This window comes from Pleurodeles waltl, chromosome 1_2 (assembly GCF_031143425.1).
Source record: "Pleurodeles waltl isolate 20211129_DDA chromosome 1_2, aPleWal1.hap1.20221129, whole genome shotgun sequence".
Lineage (NCBI taxonomy): Eukaryota > Metazoa > Chordata > Amphibia > Caudata > Salamandridae > Pleurodeles > Pleurodeles waltl.
In genome coordinates this window covers 689,728,086-689,750,845 of record NC_090437.1, presented here as the reverse complement: position 1 = coordinate 689,750,845, position 22,760 = coordinate 689,728,086, and the positions used below count along the sequence as shown (strand labels likewise).

Below are 22,760 nucleotides of genomic sequence, written 5' to 3'. Positions count from 1 at the left end.
CTTTCTCGACTGTTTCCAGGTGGTGCATGCTCTGGGGGTAGCCTGCCTTCACCTTGCACCAGAAGCTCTGAAGAAATCTCCCCTGGGTCGACGAAATCTTCCCCCTGCTAACGCAGGCACCAAAAGACTGCAACACTGGTCCTCTGGGTCCCCTCTCATCCTGACGAGCATGGTCCCTGGAACTCAGCAACTCTGTCCAAGTGACTCCCACAGTCCAGTGGCTCTTCAGTCCAAGTTTGGTGGAGGTAAGTCCTTGCCTCCCCACGCTAAACTGCCTTGCTGGGTACCGCGTAATTGGCAGCTGCTCCAGCTCCTGTGCACTCTTCCAGGATTTCCTTTCTACACAGCCAAGCCTGGGTCCCCAGCACTCCTTCCTGCAGTGCACAACCTTCTGAGTTGTCCTCCGGCATCGTGGGACTCCCTTTTGTGACTTTGTGTGGACTCTGGTTCACTTTCCTTCCAAGTGCCTGTTTAGGTACTTTTGTGGGTGCTACCTGCTTCTGTGAGGGCTCCCTGAGTTGCTGGGCACCCCTTCTGTCTCCTCTCCAAGTGGCGACATCCTGGTCCCTCCTGGGCCACAGCAGCACCCAAACATCTCTACTGCGACCCTTGCAGCTAGCAAGGCTTGTTTGTGGTCTTTCTGCGTGGGAACACCTCTGCAAGCTTCTTCATGATGTGGGACATCCATCCTCCAAAGGGGAAGTTCCTAGTCCTCTTTGTTCTTGCAGAACACCAATCTTATTCCACCCGGTGGCAGCTTCCTTGCACCCTCAGCTGGCATTTCCTGGGCTCCTACCCACTCTCGACACTGAGGCGACTATTGGACTTGGTCCCCTTGCCTTACAGCTACTCAGGCCCATAAATCCATTGTTGTTGCATTGCTGGTGTTTGTTCTTCCTGCAGAATCCCCCTATCACGACTTCTGTGCTCTCTGGGGGTAGTAGGTGCACTTTACACCTACCTTTCAGGGACTTGGGGTGGGCTATTTTTCTAACCCTCACTGTTTTCTTACAGTCCCAGCGACGCTCTACAAGCTCACATAGGTTTGGGGTCCATTAATGGTTCGCATTCCACTTTTGGAGTATATGGTTTGTGTTTCCCCTATACCTATGTGCTCCTATTACAATCTATTGTAATTCTAAACTGTTTGTATTACTTTTCTTGCTATTACTTACCTAATTTTGGTTTGTGTACATATAACTTGTGTATAGTACTTACCTTCTTACTGAGGGTACTCACTGAGATACTTTTGGCATATTGTCATAAAAATAAAGTACCTTTATTTTTAGTAACTCTGTGTATTGTGTTTTCTTATGATATTGTGCATATGATATTAGTGGTATAGTAGGAGCTTTGCATGTCTCCTAGTTCAGCCTAAGCTGCTTTGCCATAGCTACCTTCTATCAGCCTAAGCTGCTAGAAACACCTCTTCTACACTAATAAGGGATAACTGGACCTTACACAAGGTGTAAGTACCTCTGGTACCCACTACAAGCCAGGCCAGCCTCCTACACATGTGCTCATAATTTCTACCTACCTAGCCATTGCAAAGCTTGTATACCTGTAACCAGACAGTACCTGTTCCACACCTTGTAGAACGTATGCCTCACTCTCCAAAGAACTCCTGCATCACTCCCAGCAGTAACCCCTCCAATCCTCAACAGACACTGGCACAATGTTGTCATATTCCCTGCATTACCTTCTTTCAACTCCCTACCATAGCTTATGCACTAAAACCTGAAGATCTCTTATGCCAGTCTGTATAAGCCTTGTGTGACCCTGCCCGCGCTACTTAATTCAGAGTCAATGCAGACTCCTTTAGCATTCACAGTAGGGCATCAATGGCAGCTCACAGAGGCAAGCGGCAGGTGCACAATCTGGTGTCTCCTGCAGATGTTTAATTCCCTAGAACTAATTGTGCTCCCCCAGAATAAGAGGGACAATGGGAGAGAGAGGCATGAAGTGGGGGGTGAGCATAGCATCCTCTCAGCCAGAGGACAGGGCACACTCATGTGGCAGGATGTGACCTAATAGAAATAGAAAATGTAAGTGTTTTAGATATCTGTAGCACTCCCACTAGTTGGTACTCAGAGCATTTGCTTGCCTGAATGTAGCATGGACCCAAAGCCTTCACACCTACTTCTCTACAAAGATCAGTTCTGGACCCCATCTTAAAAAATATTCTGATGCTATCTACACAGTACCATTCAGACCTCCCCATAAAAAGCCCCATCCAAATCACCCTTTATACAGCCCGTAGTATCCTGAGGACACAGCATGGTGTAGTCCCCAACCATAGGGCTGTGCCTACGCTAACACCAGGGCCACTAGAATTATTTGGCACTGGAGGGTCAATTTATGCAGCTCGGTTGAGTACAGTATGCAGCAAGAAAAGGTCAATTATGCAGCGTGATGCAGCACATTTTTGGTAGTATTTATTCATTAGTTTGTCATTTTTACACTTGTTAAAGCTGTCTGGGCATTGTTGGCACCTCAATAGTACCAGTTTATCACCCAGATTTAGTAATAAGTGACAGAAAGGTGATCAGTCAAGCTTTGCAAAGGGCCTTCCACTGCGCAGCAACATTTTGCTGGGTTTTAGTAACTTTTGAAGCGTTTGAGCTAGAAACACATTTTTGTTTGTTAAAATCTGCAGATTATGCAGGAGATGATGAATTATGTGGCATATGTATCAATTCTATAATAATGCGAAATGCGCCACAACCAAAGAATTGCATAATTCCACTGGCCCTAACATCCATCCATCCACTCACAGGCGTCATCAGTGAGGTGACCAGGCTATTAAAAGGGCACCACTGGATTATATATTAAACAGGACAGAGTTATATACATAATATAATCTGTTTTATGACCGAGTCACTGTTGTCTGAAACTTATATTTCCTGCATTGTCCACGTGTGACACCACCAACTCGATATTCAATTGTGTGATATTCCCATCATCACCCCTCGAATTCTAACCCCCAAGCCACAAATCGGAGGTACACATGGGTAGACAGCATCCATCCACTATTTACACAGGGTGGACAGTGTCCACCCTGCCAAGAAGTTGGGCCCTACTACAATATGCTGAATTTATCCTGGTGTACGTTTCAAACAGCAGGATTCTTTCAGCAGTGCCTGCATGTTGTCTGCTTTTGTTCTGTTCAGCACAGAGTAGGAACGTGCAGACAGGAGGGTAGGGGTAGAGGGGATTCTTATTTTAAATTCCTGTTGGCCCAAGACAAAGGGCGAAGTTGAAAGGCCATCAGGCTGGGAGATATCTGGAGCCTCACACCTAAATGGAATCATAAGGAAACAAAGATACACAATTTATCACTTCACAGGTGCAGAGGAGAGGTATGCTTTTGACTTTGTTCAGTCCCTGTATATAAAAGCTATGCATGCACTGTAAGAATGTCAAATGTGTTGGTTTGTCTCAGTATTTAAACAAATAACAATTTAAATGCTACTACTTTACTTTATTTCTTTTATAATCCTATTCATCCCAACGCAGGATGTCAGATTGCTTTACATCATATGTAAAAATTAGACACTAACAATAAATCATATGTATGTAACTTAGTATACAGGGTGTGTTACATAAAACAGTGAGAGTTACCAGGGGTAGGAGTTTAGGAAGCTGGCTCACTATATAGGGCACAAAAATGAATTACACTGTGCAGACAGTCCAGTGAATCCCCAATTGGTATTACAGAGGCAAAAGTAGATAGGACTAAGGCCCTTATTATGACCCTGGCGGTCTTCTGACCTCCAGGGCAAAGGTATTGGTTTCACTGCCAACAGGCTGGCGGTGAAGACCGCCACACTCATAGTGTGGCGGGTTGGCTTCTGCCAACTCGCCACATCCTCGCTCATACCGCCAGGGCGTTCAGACCCGCTGGGCCGGAGACGAGCATCACCGACCTGGAGTTCCACAGAAGCCTGCCGACGGTATTAGGAGCTGCCTTTCCACCAGGGTTTCCGCAGTGGTAACACCACCAAAAAACCCTGGCAGAAAGGCTACCAGTGATAGGGAATTCCTTCCCTGTAACCGGCAGACAAATCCCACACACCCCCAGTAAGCAGTGGTGGTGTGGGTGAGCAGTTAAGCTTATCAAGGAGTCGTGTTAGGCATTTGTTCAATAAATGACACACACACTCAATGAATAAATCCGAGACCAATTAAAAAAATAACATTTATTTTTATATATGCTTTGAACCAAAGAACTTTGTTATGTCGCGTAGGCTCTCATTATTCTAATGAGACTACTGGATTGTGAGCGGCAGATTCACCCGCGATGTGGAAGACTAAGTCTAACCCACTGCATGTGACACTGGCCACTCTAATCCGGGTTTTGCTCTGGCTAACTAGCAGTGCCTCATCTCTACCCAAGGATAGGGATGACTGGGCAGCCGAGCGCATGACATACTTGGTTTCTCAGGGAAGCCGTGGTCACTCAGGTCTCATCCGTTTCTCTCAGTTACACTTAGTCTCATATATAAATGACAATCAGAGGCAGTATATGTTTCAATAATGAGTTTAATAAAACGACTCCATCTTAGAAAGCAAAGCGTGAGCTGCAATAACCAGGACGACACAACATGACTATTAAAATTGTGACAAGAAGAGTGAAGCATAAAAATAATGCTATCATATTGTCACTATTGTCAATAGACTAACTCCTACCTAGACTATGATAGAGCATAGCATGTTAAGCTCTATTTCCGTCCTTCAGGTTCCCCTGGGAAGACATCATCCCCCATACCTGAGCAAAGGCCTGCGGTCTGTGTTAGCATCTGTAGCGCAGCATTCAGCAATCAGCATACAGACGTGGTTCTCTGGCTGGAATCTCCCTCTAACGTGTAAAGGACAAGGAGGTGTTTTTATAACAACACAGCTGATGTTCTAGGAAAATGTCCCTACGTAAGGATGTGTGTTATCTACGAATGTTGGAGACTGAACTTCTACCACGTTCACCGACAATGTACCATGCTGTAGCCTTGGAAGAAGCACAGAGTGATCAAGAATGTCTCGTTTGAAAACAGAGTGCTGGCCTAGGCAAAAACAGTTAGATAAACAGAAAATAAAACAAGGCCATAAAAGTGGCAATTGTCACAATAATAAAATCAAGCTGAATAAAAATATATCTAGATTAAGGTGCACAGCGGCTTGGCCTAGTGTGTTAAAATAACGTGAATGGAGCTATGGCTAAAATGGCTACACAACAGTTATAAGGTAAGCAATTTTTAAAAGATAAATACTTTGCAGTTTCAATCAACACTTAGTGCAATTTTTCAGTTCAGCATTGTTAACCAATGGGATGAAAATAAGAATGACATTTTGCAGGTAAGTACATGACTTACAAATCCAGTATTCGGGGTTTTAGGTCAACACCAGGCAAGGTTCAAATCAGTACCAAGAGTGCACCCACAGCAGCACAGCGGCTGCTGGGTGCAGAGGCCATATTTGAGCTTGGTGCCCAATGTTAACCAATAGAGACTGGGGTGAACGAAGATGAGCTGCTCACGGGTGAGTAATGCAGTGTCAGGGCTCGATCCCCTGGGGTTAAGGTAAGTACAAGGGGGGCCATAAGGCAGCACCAAACTTACACCCACAGCAGCACAGGTGTGGCCGGGTGTAGCGTGTCAACACAGAGTCAGGCACCAATGTTAACCAATGGAGACTGGGGCCCTCACTCCGACTTTGACGGAACCTGAACTGCCACGCCGGCAACGGTCTTTTGACTGCAGCCAGGGTGGCAGTGCAGACCGCCAAATAACGAGCGTGGCGATTTGGCCTGTGCCAAAACGCTATATTCCTTTTGCTACCGCCAGGGCGGTTGGACCTCCCGGGCCGGAGACGAGAATCTCCGACCTGGTGGGCCACCCAATACTGCCAGCGGTATTCCGAGTCCTCGTTCCGCAAGGGATTCCGTGGCAGGAGCACCGCCACAAAATCCCTGGCGGTAAGGCTACCGGCAACAGATATTTGCATTCCTGTTGCCGGTAGATGACTCCCTGCCCCCCACTCCCAGTAGTGACCCCTCCCACCCCCACCTTCCAGTAGAGAACCCCACCCAATCCCCATACTGCACCCTGCCCTTCAAACACACACGCACACCCTGACATACACACACACTCACAACACCCTTACAGACATGCGCACACACACGCATCACCACAATTACACACAGACACACACGCACGCACACACAAACACTCCCCTCCCACCCCCCCATGCATTACACACATACACACACTCATACACACCCATTCATACACCCCATCCCCCTCCCCTTGCGGAGGTCACTTACCTCGTCCGACGAGGTGCTACTCCATGAGGGGATGGGACCTGGCTCTCCCACCGCCAGCCCCACACTGCCATCACAACACCGCCAGGCTGGTTTACAGGTTGTAATACAGCTGGCGGAGTCCTTTTGGCCAGGTGGGTCCGGCGGGGGCCCGCCTCTGCACAGCTGACCGCCAGCACGAATAATGGAGGATTTTGCCCAAATTGTGGAGGAAGTCCTTCAGTACTCGGAATATGGCGGTTGGAGGACCGCCAGCACTGGCAGTTCTCTGGCAGCCACGCCTTTGGCAGTCTCACCAGAAGACCACCGAAGTCCGAATGAGGGCCTGAGGGTAACCAAAGATGTGCTGCTCACAGGTGATTAAGGCGGTACCAGGGGTTGAGCTCCTGAGGTTGAGCTAAGTACGGGGGCCACAAGGTAGCACCAAACTTACACCCTCAGCAGCACAGGGCAGCCGGTGCAGAGTGCAACACAGTCTTGGGTGCCCAATGTTAACCAATGGGGGAGATCACTTTTAGAAAAAGGATGCAGGCTCAGGTCAGGAGGCTGAATAAAGAAAGCCTGCAACTGCCCAGGTAAGTATTCATGTTAGGGGACATAGGAACACCAACGGTCCAGCTCTCCAGGAGCCAGGGGCTCCAGTTGCAGGGGTGTCCTTGGCACCAGGACCAGCTTACCAGGCAGGTGGTAATCAGGAGGAGTCTTCCATTTGAGGCTGCCGGGTTTGAGGCAGAGTCCGGCAGGGGTCAGCTCACTGTAGACTCAGAATCGCTGGGCCACTTGCACTCGGGTCATGGGCATCGGGTGCAGAGGTGGGTCCGGAGGCAGTTTAGTGGTTCCTCACGGCAGAGTTATTTTCTTTTAAAAGTGGTTTCTTCTTGAACAGGTCCGCTGTTCTCAGGAGATCTTGATCTTTGTTGAAGGCAGGCAGTCCTCCCAAAGCTTTGGAGGTCTCCTGGCTGCAGGAAGGGTCATCTTTTGGCGCAAGATCGTCGAAGGCTGCAGACAGGCTGGAAGGCCTGGAGCCAATTCAGCTTTCTCAGCGAGCAGAGGGACGGGTAGGTCGTCCACACATGAAGCTCCACAGTCCTCAATAAGCTGAACACAGCCCTCTGCCTATGACCTATGGGGCCCTGTCCTGACTTTCTGCAGGGCTGGACATTCACACATGACAGAAGATTTAATGTCCATAATGGTACTATAAAAATAGTTTATATTAATGATAGACGTCACTTGTTACACATGTAGTGGTAACCTTTAAGGCACCACTTAGCTGACATTTGTAGCTCCCAAACTAGGGAAATGTAATTCATTTGTGTTCCTGAAGAAGCGCAGCGGATCTGATTCTCCTGGACCATCAGGCACAAAACATGTTGACCTTTACTCACTTTTGACTTTTATGGCTACGTGGGTTTATTACTCTCCCAGAGTACCCTTCAATACCTCTGTTTGGTGGATTTTTTAATCCTGCCAGGAGTACTGTGTAATTAAATGACTTTTGTCAACTCTTAGACGGTTTTAATTATTTACTTTTCCTTTCTCTCACACTTAGCTCTCCACATTTGACTTCACATTTTAGGACACTCTCACACGTACAGTCTTCACAATACCACATCTAATAAAAAGATCTCTGTTAAAGTGACCCTTTGCGCGGCCCGTAGGACACTGCAGCGCTGGACCTATGAGAAGCAGCCTGATAACGAAGCATGACATCTCTTTTTGGGATGTGCGAGGGCACTAAAAACCAAGGGAGTAATTCCCCTACTGCTTGACCTGTTTGAGTGTGTAGCCTTCTAGTATCTTTTCTGTTAGGTACAGTATCCCTCTATTTCTGATTAGCCAAGTCAGTTTGGTGTCTGCAGTCTTCTCTGCTGATATGACTCCGTAGCGTCCGGTTCTTCTTAGGTCATCAGGAATCTGAGTTCTCAGGTTCAGGGATGCCCTTTAAATACTCAATTTAGGGGTGTTACATGGAGTGCCAGGCGGTAGCCAATGGGCTGACCACCTTAACGGTGACTACACCCTTCTTATGACCACTTCTGCTGGGAAGTGGGCATAACCCTATCCCTAGTGGCCTAATTCCTTCCGAACAAGATAGAGGAATTTAAAAAGTAGTGTCCACTTCAGCTCATCCACCTTAGGGGTGGGACTGGCATGAAGTGGGCACTCCTCCTAATTTAACAAATTTTCCCACCCGTGCTGCTGCCAAAAGTGGGATCAGGAAAGAGCGGTTTTTCATCTCCACTATCTGGAGAGACCTGGGTTGCATTACAAAGGTGGCAAGACCTTTGAAGCTCCCCGCCCTGGAATGTCCATCCTGCCTGGGAGAGGAGGTAACACCTCTGCCCAGTGCAGGCTTTTGTATCTGGGCCTCAAGAGCCCTGGCTCTCATTGTGGGGGTCCAGAAACACGTCTGTGGTGGCTGAACTGGTCAGGATCAGTCAGTCAACTCACTAGTAGCTGGTAGGTTTTAAGGGGGCACCTCAGTGGAATGGAGAGTGGGTTTATTACTCTGAGGTGTTTGATACCAAACATCCCAGGGTTCACAGAAGCCATCATGTAGCTGGGGAAGCTGTAGTGACCAGTGTCTAGCACATGCATTTAAAATGGTTTTCCTGTACACTTACTATGTCTAGGAATCGACAGACATAGTAGTGGCATATTTTCTCATGCATATGCCCTCACATGTAATATAATGCACTCTGCCTTAGGGCCCTAAGGTCTGATAGAGGGGTGACTTACATGTATTGCGTGCACTGTTATGGGACATGGCACACAGGCTGTGTGCCATGTCGTGTTTTCTATTTTCGGAGCACCTTGTCACCCAGCCTGCAATGGCAGCCTGCATAAGGTTGGCATAAGAGTGCATAAATTGTGCTGCAGCTCTGAGGGGCCCTCTTCAGTACCCATGCCCTAGGTACCAGGGGTACCATTTACTAGAGACATATAAGAGGCTGAAGGGCTGGGTCACTTGGGGATCAAGTGACCAGGTGTCTTGTTTTAGGGAAGGAACTCCAGCACTTGGGACTTGGTTAGCAGGAACTCATTTCACTTCAGTCGAAGTTGCATCTAAAAACCAGGCAAACAGTGGGGGTAGGGAGTACTGCAACCAGAACCCAGCTCCCTACAAGGAGCCACATACCATTTATAGCTCACTATATTAGAAGGACTACAATTTATGAACTGCAAGTAACAAAAGAATCTTTGTGTTAAGAGTAGTAATCCACTTAGCTACATAAAATAAAATCTGCCATGCATGTTATACCATGTGCTTTGCAGGTAGCAAATTAACCCTCAATGCTACTTTGATTCAAAATTGGGGCTTGGTAAAACAGATTTCTCCAACAAATGTGTAAGCCAAAGTTATTTTACCATTACATTATTCTCTGAGATTTGCAGGGCACACAAAGATCTCTACAGCGGGTGCCGTAACCCTATAATTAATTTTAGAATGGAGACGTTGCAATTAAGCAGAACAGATTTAACCCCACCCCCATTTCTCCTTGCTGCCAATTTCTTTGTGGCAGAGGTTTTCAAAAATAAATGCAAAATGTGAGGGCCAGATTTGGGGTCCAGGTTTTGTCACTTTTTTGGCACAACCCCAAAGCAAATTCTTACTTGTTAAACCTTGTAATCTGCTCAACAGTACTCATGATAGAACTGCTAAACATATGTCTGAGGTGTTAAGATCTGATATCACTTCTTGTGGTGTTACTTCCTGTAAGGTCAGGGGTTGTGATGTCACTCCCTGTGATGCCAGTGCGATGTCATACTCCATGATGTCATGCGCCATGATGTTGTATGCATACTGCCTAGCTTGATTAGTCTGTCCACTTCTATTTTTAGGTCTTGTGTTCTCACCCCGCAACCACTTCGCTTTGAACCCAGATTCTCCTGACGTCAACAGGAGTTCGAAGCTGCTGCCTTGGGGAGCTCGAGGTGTCGTGTTAGGAGCAGGTCTTTAGTCACGTACAGTCATAACTCTTGTTTCATGCAGAGACGAAGGGTTTTTAAATGGTGGTCTCGGCAGTACTAGGGCTGATAGAGTCTCCAGGAAGATCATGAGAGGGTCGCGCCCGTGCAGCTATGGCACAGGAGCCGTGTCTGACCTGTTGGAGCAGAGATTATCAGTCCGATCTTCTCTGCAAAATACCTGTTGGTCTTGCGCCCGGATTCCGCGGAGCCACTAAAGCCACTGAGCTGTGACTGTACGTACATGTCACGTGATACAGTGTCGTTGCTAGGGACGCCCCATGGTATGCCCCTCTAGTAGGAAGTAACTATAGCCTGCGTAAAGGCTGTTGTCAGGCTGGAAGGAAAGGCGACTCGTCGCCTGGCAACGCCCAGTGCCCTTTCTCAAAGAGGTCTCCTGTCAGCCACTTGTCAATGGGGACCTGAGGAGGCGGCACCCTGTGATCGACCACTCGCCGGAGAACCCCCTGGCCCACCCAACTCTCATCCCAGGAGAGCCAAGTGGGCGGGAGCTGAGGAGTAAAACCCTAGGCAGTCTCAATAGCGCAGGAAGAGCGAGACCCTGAATCCGAACACCCCTCCCTCCCCCAAGTGAGTGCACCAGGGTTATGAGAATGGCTATTATGAGATGGGCGGGGGTAGGTTCTGAAGGAAAGGTGCTGACAGACGGTGAAAACAATCTGTGGTTGTGTTGGCTATTGTGTTACGAGTACCTGTAATTTTTACTTTGGAAATGTACCAAGGGGTTTAGGTTAAGTTGTTTCATCACTTTCATCTGTCATAAATGTTCATCAGTCTTTTCTGTCTCATTACATTGATATTACAAGTTGGGTCCAAGTAGTTTAAGAGTTAGGAAAAGCATCACTAAGCAGCTAATCTGGGATTTATTTTTAGGTCTGGCCTGTACCTCCAGCTTCTTTTTTTAAAGTCCCACCCCACTATAATTAGGAGGACTGGTCATTGACCGTAATGAAGTGTGTATTTACTATTCTAACTCCACGCGTGCTTTGATAGTAGGGAATCTTATAAAGCGGACTGAGGCAAACGTAACTGCACTTTTCGTTTTTTGATACACTCGCTCGAAACTACCTAAACACACTATGGGGACCGGTCCTCATAACACACTGGTCCTTACGAGGATAGTGTTTGTCTTGAACTTTCAGTGTTTACCAACACTGAGGACCGAGCCGGTCCTCACAGCATGGGCTACACACGCACGCACACACACACACACACACACACACACACAGACACACCTAGAAATTTAGTTGTCATGTGAAAAAAGATCATCTACACTGTACATTCCTGTGAAATTTTATTAAAATCTGACTGACCGTTTTTGCACACCCTTCTCCAAATGCCATGAAACTTTCCATCCTCTGCCTATGTGCAGGGGGCAATGGGTCTGCAAAGGTTTGTTGAGATTCATCACACAGGTGCAATGTTGATACAGAGCAAAAATCAGACAAATTCTTATCCGGGGTAACCCTAAATATAACTACAGAATTGCTACTGTCACTCTGTAATATATACATTTAGTGGTTAAGTTATAAGGTGAAACAACCTAGTGATATCTGTTGTTGTGATAGTACTGCGATACTACTGTGGTACATGGCGATGACAACTGGCTAGTGACTGCTCTTACAAAAGTTAAAGGCAGACATCTTTTTATGTGCAGTTTCATGTGTTTTGCTTTACGCCTTCAGATCTAGGTAAGTATTTGGTTTAGTATGTGTCCCTTAACTATTACAAGGTAAAAATATTTATAAGATTATAATAATATATTTACAAAACTTTACACAATACCCTGGTACTGCCTCGGGGCTACAGTGGTACCAAAAATAAATTTAAAAAAGTTAAAAAAATTATTAATTACGTTATAATACATTTAGTACACTGTATTTTACAAATATAGTGTATTAAAGTGCATTTTTCTATTTTAACATATTAAAATATGCATACAGATCTCTAGTTACTACAATAATAATTTGAAGGTGCTGCATAATTTAGACATTTAAGTTATAACTATAACTTTGACATTCTAATGGTTGTATAGTTTAAGCTGGGTTTGTATATATAGTTAGATGGATTAATAGAGAGAGGGAGGGGGGGGACCTGCTGTCAGACACCTTCATCTATTGTTTCGTTTAACTTCAATTTACTCTTTGCTTCAGTGCCCTTCATCTATTCACTTTCTTCATTGTGAGTGGTGGTATTTTGGGCTTCGTCCATTAACATCTGCCTAAAATCTATTCCAGGGCAGGGCTGGTAGGCAAAATTATGATTTAATTGCAAATATTGTAATCTTTTTTGCAAACATGCGTGCCACCTTTAGATGGCAGCATATTTTCTTTTCATTACTGTTAGACATTTCATTTCAATTGTGTACTTTTGTGGACAAAAAGGAACTAAATATCAATATCAGTCTTTTTTAGGCAGGGCATACCTATTGGTTTTTCCAATGCCTGTTTATGATGAAACAGTGTCAGGCATGGCCGGTGCTATAGTAAAACAACAGTCAAGCAGCTTTAGGACATCTTCCCAAGACGCACCAGATGGCAGTACAAACCCACCTAAAAAACAATACATTTTTGCTACTATTTTGCAGTAAAACAATCTATGAAGTAGTTAACAAAAATACACTTTTTTAAAGGAGCGTGACACGCAAAATGTTTCATATTAAAAGTTTGCATCATATCCATATTGAAATTGAGCACATCTAAGACCCAGGTCAGTTGTTTCAATGTTCAGATGGCGTGGAATATGCTAACAATAACAATCAAATGTAATACTGACAGCTCAGGGCTATCAAGAATGCTTAGTGAGAATCTTAACCTTGCTTGAAGTCGAAAACCAAAAGGAAGAAAGTCCAACCTTTCATCAGGCCATTCATAGTTCTTATCACTCTGGTTGCACGACACCTCATATTTTTGCAGTTTGTACATAAACATCACACTAATGAATCACCATGTCTTAAAGCCCGGCATGCTTTGCACCCAAATGGCTAGCCAGTGACCTTTTGGCATGCAGCATCCCAATTCTTTATTCTATAAGTTACAGTGTATACAGTAGTAATTATATTTTTGATAAGGGGTTCCAGACAGATTTAATGTATTATAATACCATTATAACCACATTGGCATTATAACCACATTGTTTGGATTGACTTACACTCAAGTAAAATTCTTATTGACCCGTTTATGTACAACACACATTTATTTCTGACTGGAGATGGCAAGGGCATTTATCAGTGACATTTCTGTTATGTTACAGCTGTTAGAACGATTCCCTTTCTAAAGCTCACATATAGTTTGAGAGCGTAGAATGGCTTTCCTTATCCAATGAAATTACTTTTCTCTTATTTCACGTGAATTGCCACCAATATAAATTATAGTTAGCTTCACCTGGTGCTACTTTCCCACCCATCTGTGCTCACCTGCACCCAAGTAACTTTATAAGTGAGTTTTATTCCTGCCTCACGTTAGTGTCTGATTCTAACCAGAAGTGCCTTAGATCTAGGCTGATACGTGTATTCGCTTTAAACAATAGGAAGGTGGTATCTCGAGCTATCCCTACTATTTCCTTTTGTGTATGTTTAAACGATTTGATCAGTAGGATTCAGCAAAATCCTTAGCCAAAATAGGACAAATCTGACAGACATCTCATAATAAAGACGACATACCCAGAAGGAGGTCCAATAAATTGCTTTAAGAATTTCTGTTTTATAGCTGGAATTTTGATGCATTTATAGTAGGAGTGGGTATAACTGGCTTAATTCTCTTTAGTGTAATTGCTTGTAATTTCTGCAAAATCAGTCGTAATTGTGTGAGAAGTGTAATAGAGCATTTAGCCCTATTTGCTTAGTGTAAAATGCACCTTTGTGTCTAAAATGTGCCCGAGGATGCATTTTGTGCTAAGAAAATAGCATTACATGCTGCATGACACATACAGCAGTAGCCAGCAGCCGCTTGCTGTCTCTTAGTTAGTAGCTCCTGTGCTTTGGCAGTAGAATTTTTGCCCCCAACTACTCTAAGCTACTCAAACTGGGGTAATCAGTAATTTTGCATCACATCAGTAATATGTCATTACTGAAATGATTCTGATTACTCCAATGTAATTGAAATTTGTCTGAGGGCTAATTTATAGCCACCTAAAGCAACAATCCCCACCTGCGCTTTGTAACACATTATAGCATGGCATCACCTGTAGCCCCAATTCATCAGTGAACTTTAGCAGGGCAACTGCTCTACGTGCGTCTTCTCTGATTTTCCCACTCGGTTATTCCATCCCGTCTATCTGTCGAAACTGATGCCCAAATAATTATAACACTGAACGTTTTCCAACGGTACAGCACGTTTTCTAACGGTGCACTTTGGTACGAAATCCAGCTGTTTGAACAGATCCATATTTTCATCATTTATTTAGATTTCGTCAGATTTATAGCTGTACCTTTACCCTGATAATACTCAGTAAAGGTACATAGGAGTTTGGAGCTCCATTTTCATGCATGAGAGTACAACTGCATCACTAGCAAACAGCAATATTGGGACTGGGTCGTCTGCCAACCTAGGGACGTTGTGCTAAGTATTTCCAACCACTACAATGACCTCAGTAATTAATTCCTTTAAAAATGTTGGTGCTACCGCACATCCCTGCCTCATTTCTTGGATTGGATGACATTTCTCTCCCATATCTCCATTTGGGCCACATTGTAATATGGCATAGTTTTGTGTACAATGGGGTTTCATTGCTGGAAGCATATGTGGGGTCTATACCCATTTATTTAAAATCACACGAGAGAGTGAACTTGGTAATCAAAGCAAAGGCTGTGCTCAGGTCTACAGATGCCAAACAAGCTTCATTCTCTTGAATTGATGGACTGGCAATACGACAGTGCCCATGCGGCCTCCAAGCGGGCGGCCTCCCCACTGCCATATTATGACCTCCTTGCCAGGCTGGCAGGTGCCGACAGTGCGGTGGAATTGAGCAGTGCGCATTTTGGGTGTGCTGACCGAGGGGCCCCTGCACTGCCACGTCATGGTCCTGGACAGTGCAGCCCTCCCCCACCCCCCCGTGACCCCGTTCCTGTCTTTCAGCCAGCCTTTTCAACACTTTAGTTTTGTTTTGAGAGATAGAAAGGCGGTTACCAAAGAAACATTTAATTTCCCTTTTGCTTAAAGGCCACATATCCGTCTCAGAGGCTTGGGCAGAGCTTCCTTTGGCACAGCAGGTGCAGTAGCACCCGGGCCAACTGAAACCTGATTTTTAACGTATTTTCCAGTTCAAACAGTGGCTAGGGTGCCCCTTTGTTTTCTTTCTCTGGAACTGGTAACACACTAGCTAAATCAAAGCTCAGAGGACTTCATTGGTCTCCCAAGAAACTGAAACAAGCAAGAATTATAACCTTAGATAAATTCAGTGCCTTTGGACTCAGAAAGCACAATGTGTTTAGTTCTTTGTCTTTAGCCCAGGCAGCACCTTTATTTTTAATTTCATGATCATGCTTATAATAAATTCATATGATTACATAAATATTTTTCAGACTACATTCTGCGCGTTTTTGGATAATTTACATTACTTATCAAGCTAAGATGCATGAATTGGTAGCAGGAAATGTAATTTAACCGTTCTTCTTATCTTTTTATATTTCTTTGATCCTACTCTAGTCACGGCAACATAAACGTTCATTGTATGGGCTTCATGAAACCCTTCCCACACATCCTAAAAAGACGGGGATCTTTCTTCCTGCCACTCCCTGGATGTTACATTTCTATCAGTTGTTACTGCATATAATAGCATAGAGTTCACAGTGCTATCTGCCAGAGTTGGTACTTGGTGCCCATCATTCGGTTTAGAGTTGTAAAATATTTTGCTGAAACGTGCCTAGTGCCAGACAGGTAGCAAATACCTGTGTCCTGCTCGCCACACCTAGGACAAAGACTCAAAATATAAAGTGTTCCACTTTGGTATACTCGCAAGCCTGATGTAGGAATCAAAAATTGTCCTGTGTTGGAGAACTCTTAGATGTGTTGGTGTAATCATTCTTTCTGCCTCCTCTAGTGATCTTATGTATGCAGTGACATTTAGTGTCCCTGTTCAATTGAACCATTTTTCTGCCCAATTTTGGAGCTAGTCTTTCCTTTCCTCTAGGAACGTCTTATAAAAAAGAAAATACAAGGAACTGTGTGTTGAAAAAGGTCATAATGAATTATTCCTATAACAAATATTCTCTCTTTACTGAGGAATATTTATACAAGTAGCCCTAATTTGTAAAGATGTAGAAGGTAGAGTTTGTATTCGCCAGAATCTATTTTTTTTATGTTGAACGCCTTTACTTGTATTCCTAAAAAGGAATACCCTCATTTCCAGATTTGTGATACTTGCCAGCAGTTCTTAATCTGATCTGATAGTTGCAGGTGGGATCCATCGCCACTCATTTTTGGGCACCAACACTTACTTTACTTTATCAGACTTTGATCCAGAGTAAGGAGAAAAAACACAAAAGGAGAAAGAAGAGAAAGATGGACAAACTGTTATAAAGGGAGAAAGCAGGGATGAAAGATAACTTGCAAGAATGAAAAAAGGGGCCGGAAGTATATGGTGATAGAAGAAACAGGAATGAGGAGGAATCCAGACTTCACAGCTTTGGTATTCTGCAATCCCAGCATCGATCAGTGCCGGCTGCTGCCATGACATGCATTAATACAGTACTGTCCTCTTCCAGTGTGGTTTGAAAAAGGTTTTGTACTGGTATCAATATATTTGAAACTATTACAGGAGTTACATCTAAAGCAGTCTTTGTTGGTTTTGGAGGTCACATTTCAGATTTATTAGATGTGGCATATTTATATCAGGGGTTTGTGAATCTTTTGCAATTTGCTTTGAGTAATAATGCAAAAATCCATCAATATAACTCGAAATTATTCGTAATTATTGTGCTATATTTTAGCATGAAATGCGTCCTCACATCCATTTTTGATATGAGGACGCATTTAAATAAAAGCACCGCAAGCAACAGCTGCTCATGTTCTGCTGTTCTCATGCATGCACTGTGATGTTTTACAGTGAACACCACATTTTCAATGAATAGTGCATAATTAGGTAAATTAGCATAATGGCATCATTTCAGGAATTTCATGTAACAACCATAACATCGAGCTTCCAAAATTACTCAGATTATGCTGGTGTAATGTAAAATTCAACCACGCATAATTTATATGTCACAAATTTCCAAGTGTCTTTATCCAGATTCACTAGAGCTCAAAGTCTATTGAGGATTTGATGAATTTGTTTACTTTCCATACTAAATTAAGTCGCAAATATGACTTTAGAATTCCTATTTCATGCTTGTTTTTTCAAAGTTTTGTTCTTTAACAAATTTTCACTTGAAAAAGTATTTGCTCTATCGCTGGCTTATTTTAGTATCCCAAAGCGATCCCTCTATCTTGAAATTAAGTGTTTTTTTTGCTTCTTGTTTATGTACTTTAACTTGGCTACCATTTCTTTTAAGTCCTAAGAATTTCCCATATGGGATGTTATCTTTTTTTCTTCCTTGGGTGAGCTGATTTGTAATGTATTTCACAGTTTGTTAATGTTGGTTTCTAGTATAGTTTAAACAAAATGTTGCCATCAGGGTGATATATTTTCAAATGTAAAAACTGGATACAGTTATAGTTCTAATCAAGTAATATTTTAACTATACATGGGTTATTATTAAGGAAACTATGATAAATAAATAGATTTTCTTTAGTGAAAATGTCATGAATAAACAAATGTACACATAGAATGACATTCTCACACCCAGAATGTAGACTTTAGTTTCAACAATGCTCCCTGTCATGCAACCCATAAATAGGTTGGCATAAGAAGGATTAAACCAGGTCAAGTGTTCCTGTCTTCTTTTAGAATTAATTAAAACTAAGGATACCATCATGAAATTGGACATGCTGCACTAAATCAGAGAACTATGCATTGTTTTTACTAATTGCACTTCATGGGTTTTTATAAAGATGTTTTCTAGTATGACGTAAAATAAATGGTTTTAAGATAATAAAATGTTTTGCACTAACTGTGTAACATATATTAAGTACTAGTAGCTATATCATTATATATTGTGATATATACCTAAAGAAAATGGTGATTTTTGGTCTTACATAAAGTGTGCTTTATAAAAATAGAAAGTCCCCCACACATGGTAATCTTTAACCTTAATTGTTCAATTAAAACTAGTTGGATTTGTGCATCTGAAGCTAATCTTTAAAATTTTAGCCCTTAGATCCGAGTCAGTCTGGGGTGCCCGTCAAACAGATACTAGCACAATATTTATACTGTTTATCACCTCCCACAGGAATTGCAATGATACACAATCAAAAGCCTTTTCGGTGTCTTATAGTGGAATATACATTGGAGCTGTAATTGTTTGCACTTATTAATTGAGGCACAACGCCATATTTATATGAGAGGTGGTGTCTCACCCTACCACAGATCCATGTTGGAATTAAAAGTCCACTTACTTTAGCTAGACTGCCAATCTCCTATTTAGGATTCTTGACTAAGTGTTTTTTAAACCTCTGTTTATTGGGATTTGTCTTCCATCAAGTCAGTTATTGGAAATCAGTGATGTTCGACAGTGAGATGGAAGGTTCCTTAGAAAATATAGCAATAGCAGTAGGAGCAAACCAGCTGCAAGCCAAAGATATCATATTAAGACATAAGCATAGGGCACCAGAGACAGCACTAAGATTATAATGAGAAGTCTGAACTCTAATCAGGAGGTACTATCAACAACCTACATATTGGTTCGCATAAAGACTGCCATAGGGTATACAGTGTTTGATTCAGGTTCAGGTTCTGTTACCACAGGTGCATCATATTACATAAAGGACTGAATAGTGCCCACCATTAGTCTGCTACGGGACATTTATATGGGCAATTTGACTCTTTCCTTTGCAAGGACTCTTCTTATGCACTCTCTCAGTGTTCAACATCATGTCTCCATTTAACGTAGGCAGTTCTTGAAAAGTCCATAGGGCAAGCCTCTTGTTCACTTGACAATTCCCTGTTCAACGTGTCCCCCAGGTGTTGTGTCAGTGCTTCCAGAAGCTTCCTGTTTAAGGCAGCTCCCAACCATGTGGAAAAAGTCTGTTATGTTGACATACACTGAGGGCAAGGCCTAGGGTCACCCCCTCATATCCTGAAAATCTGTGAGTGGGATAAGTATGAATGTCTGGTAAAGATCATTGAACCTCATGAACTAAAGCTTTATATGCCTAGAAATTATTTGTCTGTACAGCAGCGTTTGCACCCAGTTCTTTTCATCCAAGTCAATCCCAAGGCACTGTTTCCATTTGGTCCTAACATGTTCAAGGGGTTTTCTCACCATTCCAACAACGGATTTATAGAACAAGGTGGTTAATTTACGGTTTGCTCCCATCGTCAACAGGAGTTGCAACAAAGTATGGTGTTGAGGCTCAGTGGCAACCAATCTCCACAAACGTTTAAAGGTTTGCATCAAAGGACCATATTCAGGAACTAACCAGGGATAAAACATAATCCTCTGTAAATGTTTCTATGGGAATGATTTTGCTTGAGGAATAGCAAACCCCTACATTTACAATCCAAGCTTCAGTTCACTGTGATCCATTGTGTGTCTTAAACAAAGAAAAGTGCCAACCAGAGGTTGGGCAGATCCATAGGAAGGACATCCCAATGTCCTTTTAACACAGCGGATCAAACAGTTCACAGCTAAAGAGAAAAACATTGTGTGGTTCTATCTCTCATTCTTCCTGCCCATCAAGACCATTACCAATGCCCCCTAATTTGGTTCTCTAACATAGCATCCAGTTCGTTGCACCCCTCTCCATCGAGCCATCATGCAATCTATTGTAGCTGTGCTGCTAGGTAATAGAGTCCATAATTTGGGGCTCCTATACTATCTTTGATGATGGGATGTTTAAGTATCTCCAGCAAGAGAAGCAAAAGGAGGTATTGCAGCCAGAAGCTCCCCCAGTCTGTGCACCTCAGAGAAGCCCAGCACACCACCGATACTTCAGCACCACTCCAATGCATATCCGCTCCAGTCTGTCTCCCACGAGCAGCTCAGCACACTCACAGAGCCTCTCTCTGGGTGTTGGCCCACGCACGTGGCCCAACATAGGTCTTGTCTGCGGACTTAGCAGCATCAGCAGTTGCAGTGTCACAGCCGGTGAGCAGCTTGAAACACAGCTCTCTCCTCCAGGGCGTATGAGATCCACTCACCCCTCACACAGAACCGTCAGTGCCTATCTTCAAGTGTCCCCACAGCAGATGCCAGCCTCAATTCCATCTTTTTGGTTTGGGATCAAAGTGGGGATGTCATTTTGAATACCAATTCGGCCATGGTCCATTGCAGGTGAGGGTTATGTCTGGGGGTACTCTGTTGGTGTAGTGCGTACTCATCAAAACCACTAGGGTGTTGCTTGCATGTATATGACTTGGGGGTCTGGAATGTGATGGATTTTAAGGAGGGAATATTTCGGGCCAGACTGGGAGCTCAGCAGAGCACAACTGCCTGCATTCAGGCTTGATCACACGCTCACGCGCCCCAGAATTCTTGAATACATTTTAGTATGGGAATTTAACTATAATATTGGCTGATAAGAACGGCATTTGGTGGGTCCATGTGAATGAATTTAGTAAAGTTCGCAGGGATACAATCTGGACATGAAGCCTTTCTAGGAATCTAATCTTGTATAGAATCTATTAATTTAATATCCTCTCTTAACAATGGAGACAGTGTTATGGTTCATTTGGGGATATGGCATGTATCTGTGTAGCTCCTAATGTCTTCTTAGAGGCCAAATGTAATGCTTTAAGTTGGTGCTTAACCAGGTACAATTAGTGGTACAGAAGATTGGTGCTTTTCTTATTGTCAGGCAGTAATCAAGTATGTTGTTGGACTAAGGCTGCTCTAACCTTTAATGCAAATTGATTTACTGTTCTTTTCTTTCCCTACTAAGCATGTTGGTGAGGCCTTTCACCAGGCCCCTTTATATGCTTTGAGTGAATCATACGTTAATGCATAAGATGCAGAGCCATTGTTTATGCTTCTGAATTCCTTGGCCACATTTTTAAAATACACATACATTTGTTCTTCATCATTTGTTTGCTAAATATTTTTTATTGAGCTTTTTGTTATGAAGAGTAGATGCAGCAAGGCAGGGCATTAATGGATACTGTATGAATCGAAACAATATGCCAGAAGAAAATACAGTGTTACAGTTACAGTATAAATAACATTGCATGCACATTTCACCAGGTCTGACTAAGAAATGTACCGGGTGACAATTGGTGGTGTAGACCAGGGGGTGCTGCATGCACCTCTCCACCATGTGCACTAACGGGGGTTCGAACTAAAACAAGGGAGTGAAAAGGATATACAGAGGAGTTGGTGATGACAGATAATCAGTGGCAGGTGAGATGTATATGATGCATGCTTAGGTGCAAACTATAGACATGGTTGGGCAAAGTTTGGAAGGCTGGACATCCACACAGGAAAGGAGATGGGGGTAAAGGAATGGGGCTACCTTGGGAGTCTGTTTTGTCTTATGTTAGTGAGAGGGATTGTAGTCATGTGGTGGCCTAGGCTACTAAATGGGGGCCTCTGCGTCTGATGTGCCTGCCAGGCGGTGAATATGGAGCCTCTATGTATTACAGGGAGGTGGTTTCATCTTGTTCAACTGTCTGTAGAAACTGTGTGTGAGGTGTAGTCCATTGTGAGGAGATGGATTGTTTAAGGAGATAATGGACCTCCTCATAGTGAAGAGCATCCTGATCTGCCCATTCCCATTTGCAAATTGCCCTATACCAGGCCACCACCGATGATGGTGGAAAGGTACAGGCTGTGCAACATAAAAAATTGGATATTTTTAAATCAGGAGTTTTGGAGAACCTGTTGGGTATACTTTAGCGCCTGTGTCCCCTCCTTGTCATGTAGTTCTTTCCCTCTATTTATGTCAGAGTGCTGTGAATGGGATGTCCATGAGCTTGTGAATGGCTTTGTATTGCCATGTTATCTGATAACAGCCATCACCCATGGTGTGTATGGATTGTAAAGCCGGGTGGGTAGGGGGTTCCATTTCCGATGTGTCCCAAAGGATGCAAAAGGTAACATGGGGTTAGCGGTGGGTGAGGAACTGTCCCAGTGCGAGGCCATAGTCAGTGGCTAGTTGATCAAAGGTGAGGGACTGGTTTTCTGAAAACAGGTCTCCTGTTGTGATCAGTGATCGGTCAGTCCAGGGTCGTAAGTCTTTAGTTGTATAGTTGCCTGGAAAGGGAGGGAGGCCTATCAGGGGCATTGGTGGTGCATATGCCCCAGATAAGTGTACATAAAAGAGAATCTAGTTTGTTAAAGAATGCTTTTGGAGGTGTCATGGGTAAATTTGCAGACTAATAAAGGAGATGAGGCAAGAGAACCATTTTATCTAATGGAACATTT

The 22,760-nt window shown here is 43.6% G+C and overlaps 1 protein-coding gene across 2 annotated transcripts in view; it reads left to right on the top strand.

The window, feature by feature from the left end:
• The first annotated feature begins 10,670 nt into the window (after positions 1–10,670).
• IQCM (IQ motif containing M) overlaps positions 10,671–22,760 on the top strand; it is a 1,478,261-nt gene continuing 1,466,171 nt past the window's right edge. For both annotated transcript variants that reach the window (XM_069242635.1, XM_069242634.1), the window contains exon 1: positions 10,671–10,876. The gene's annotated coding sequence lies outside the window, so the exon portion shown is untranslated. The remainder of the gene's footprint in view (positions 10,877–22,760) is intronic.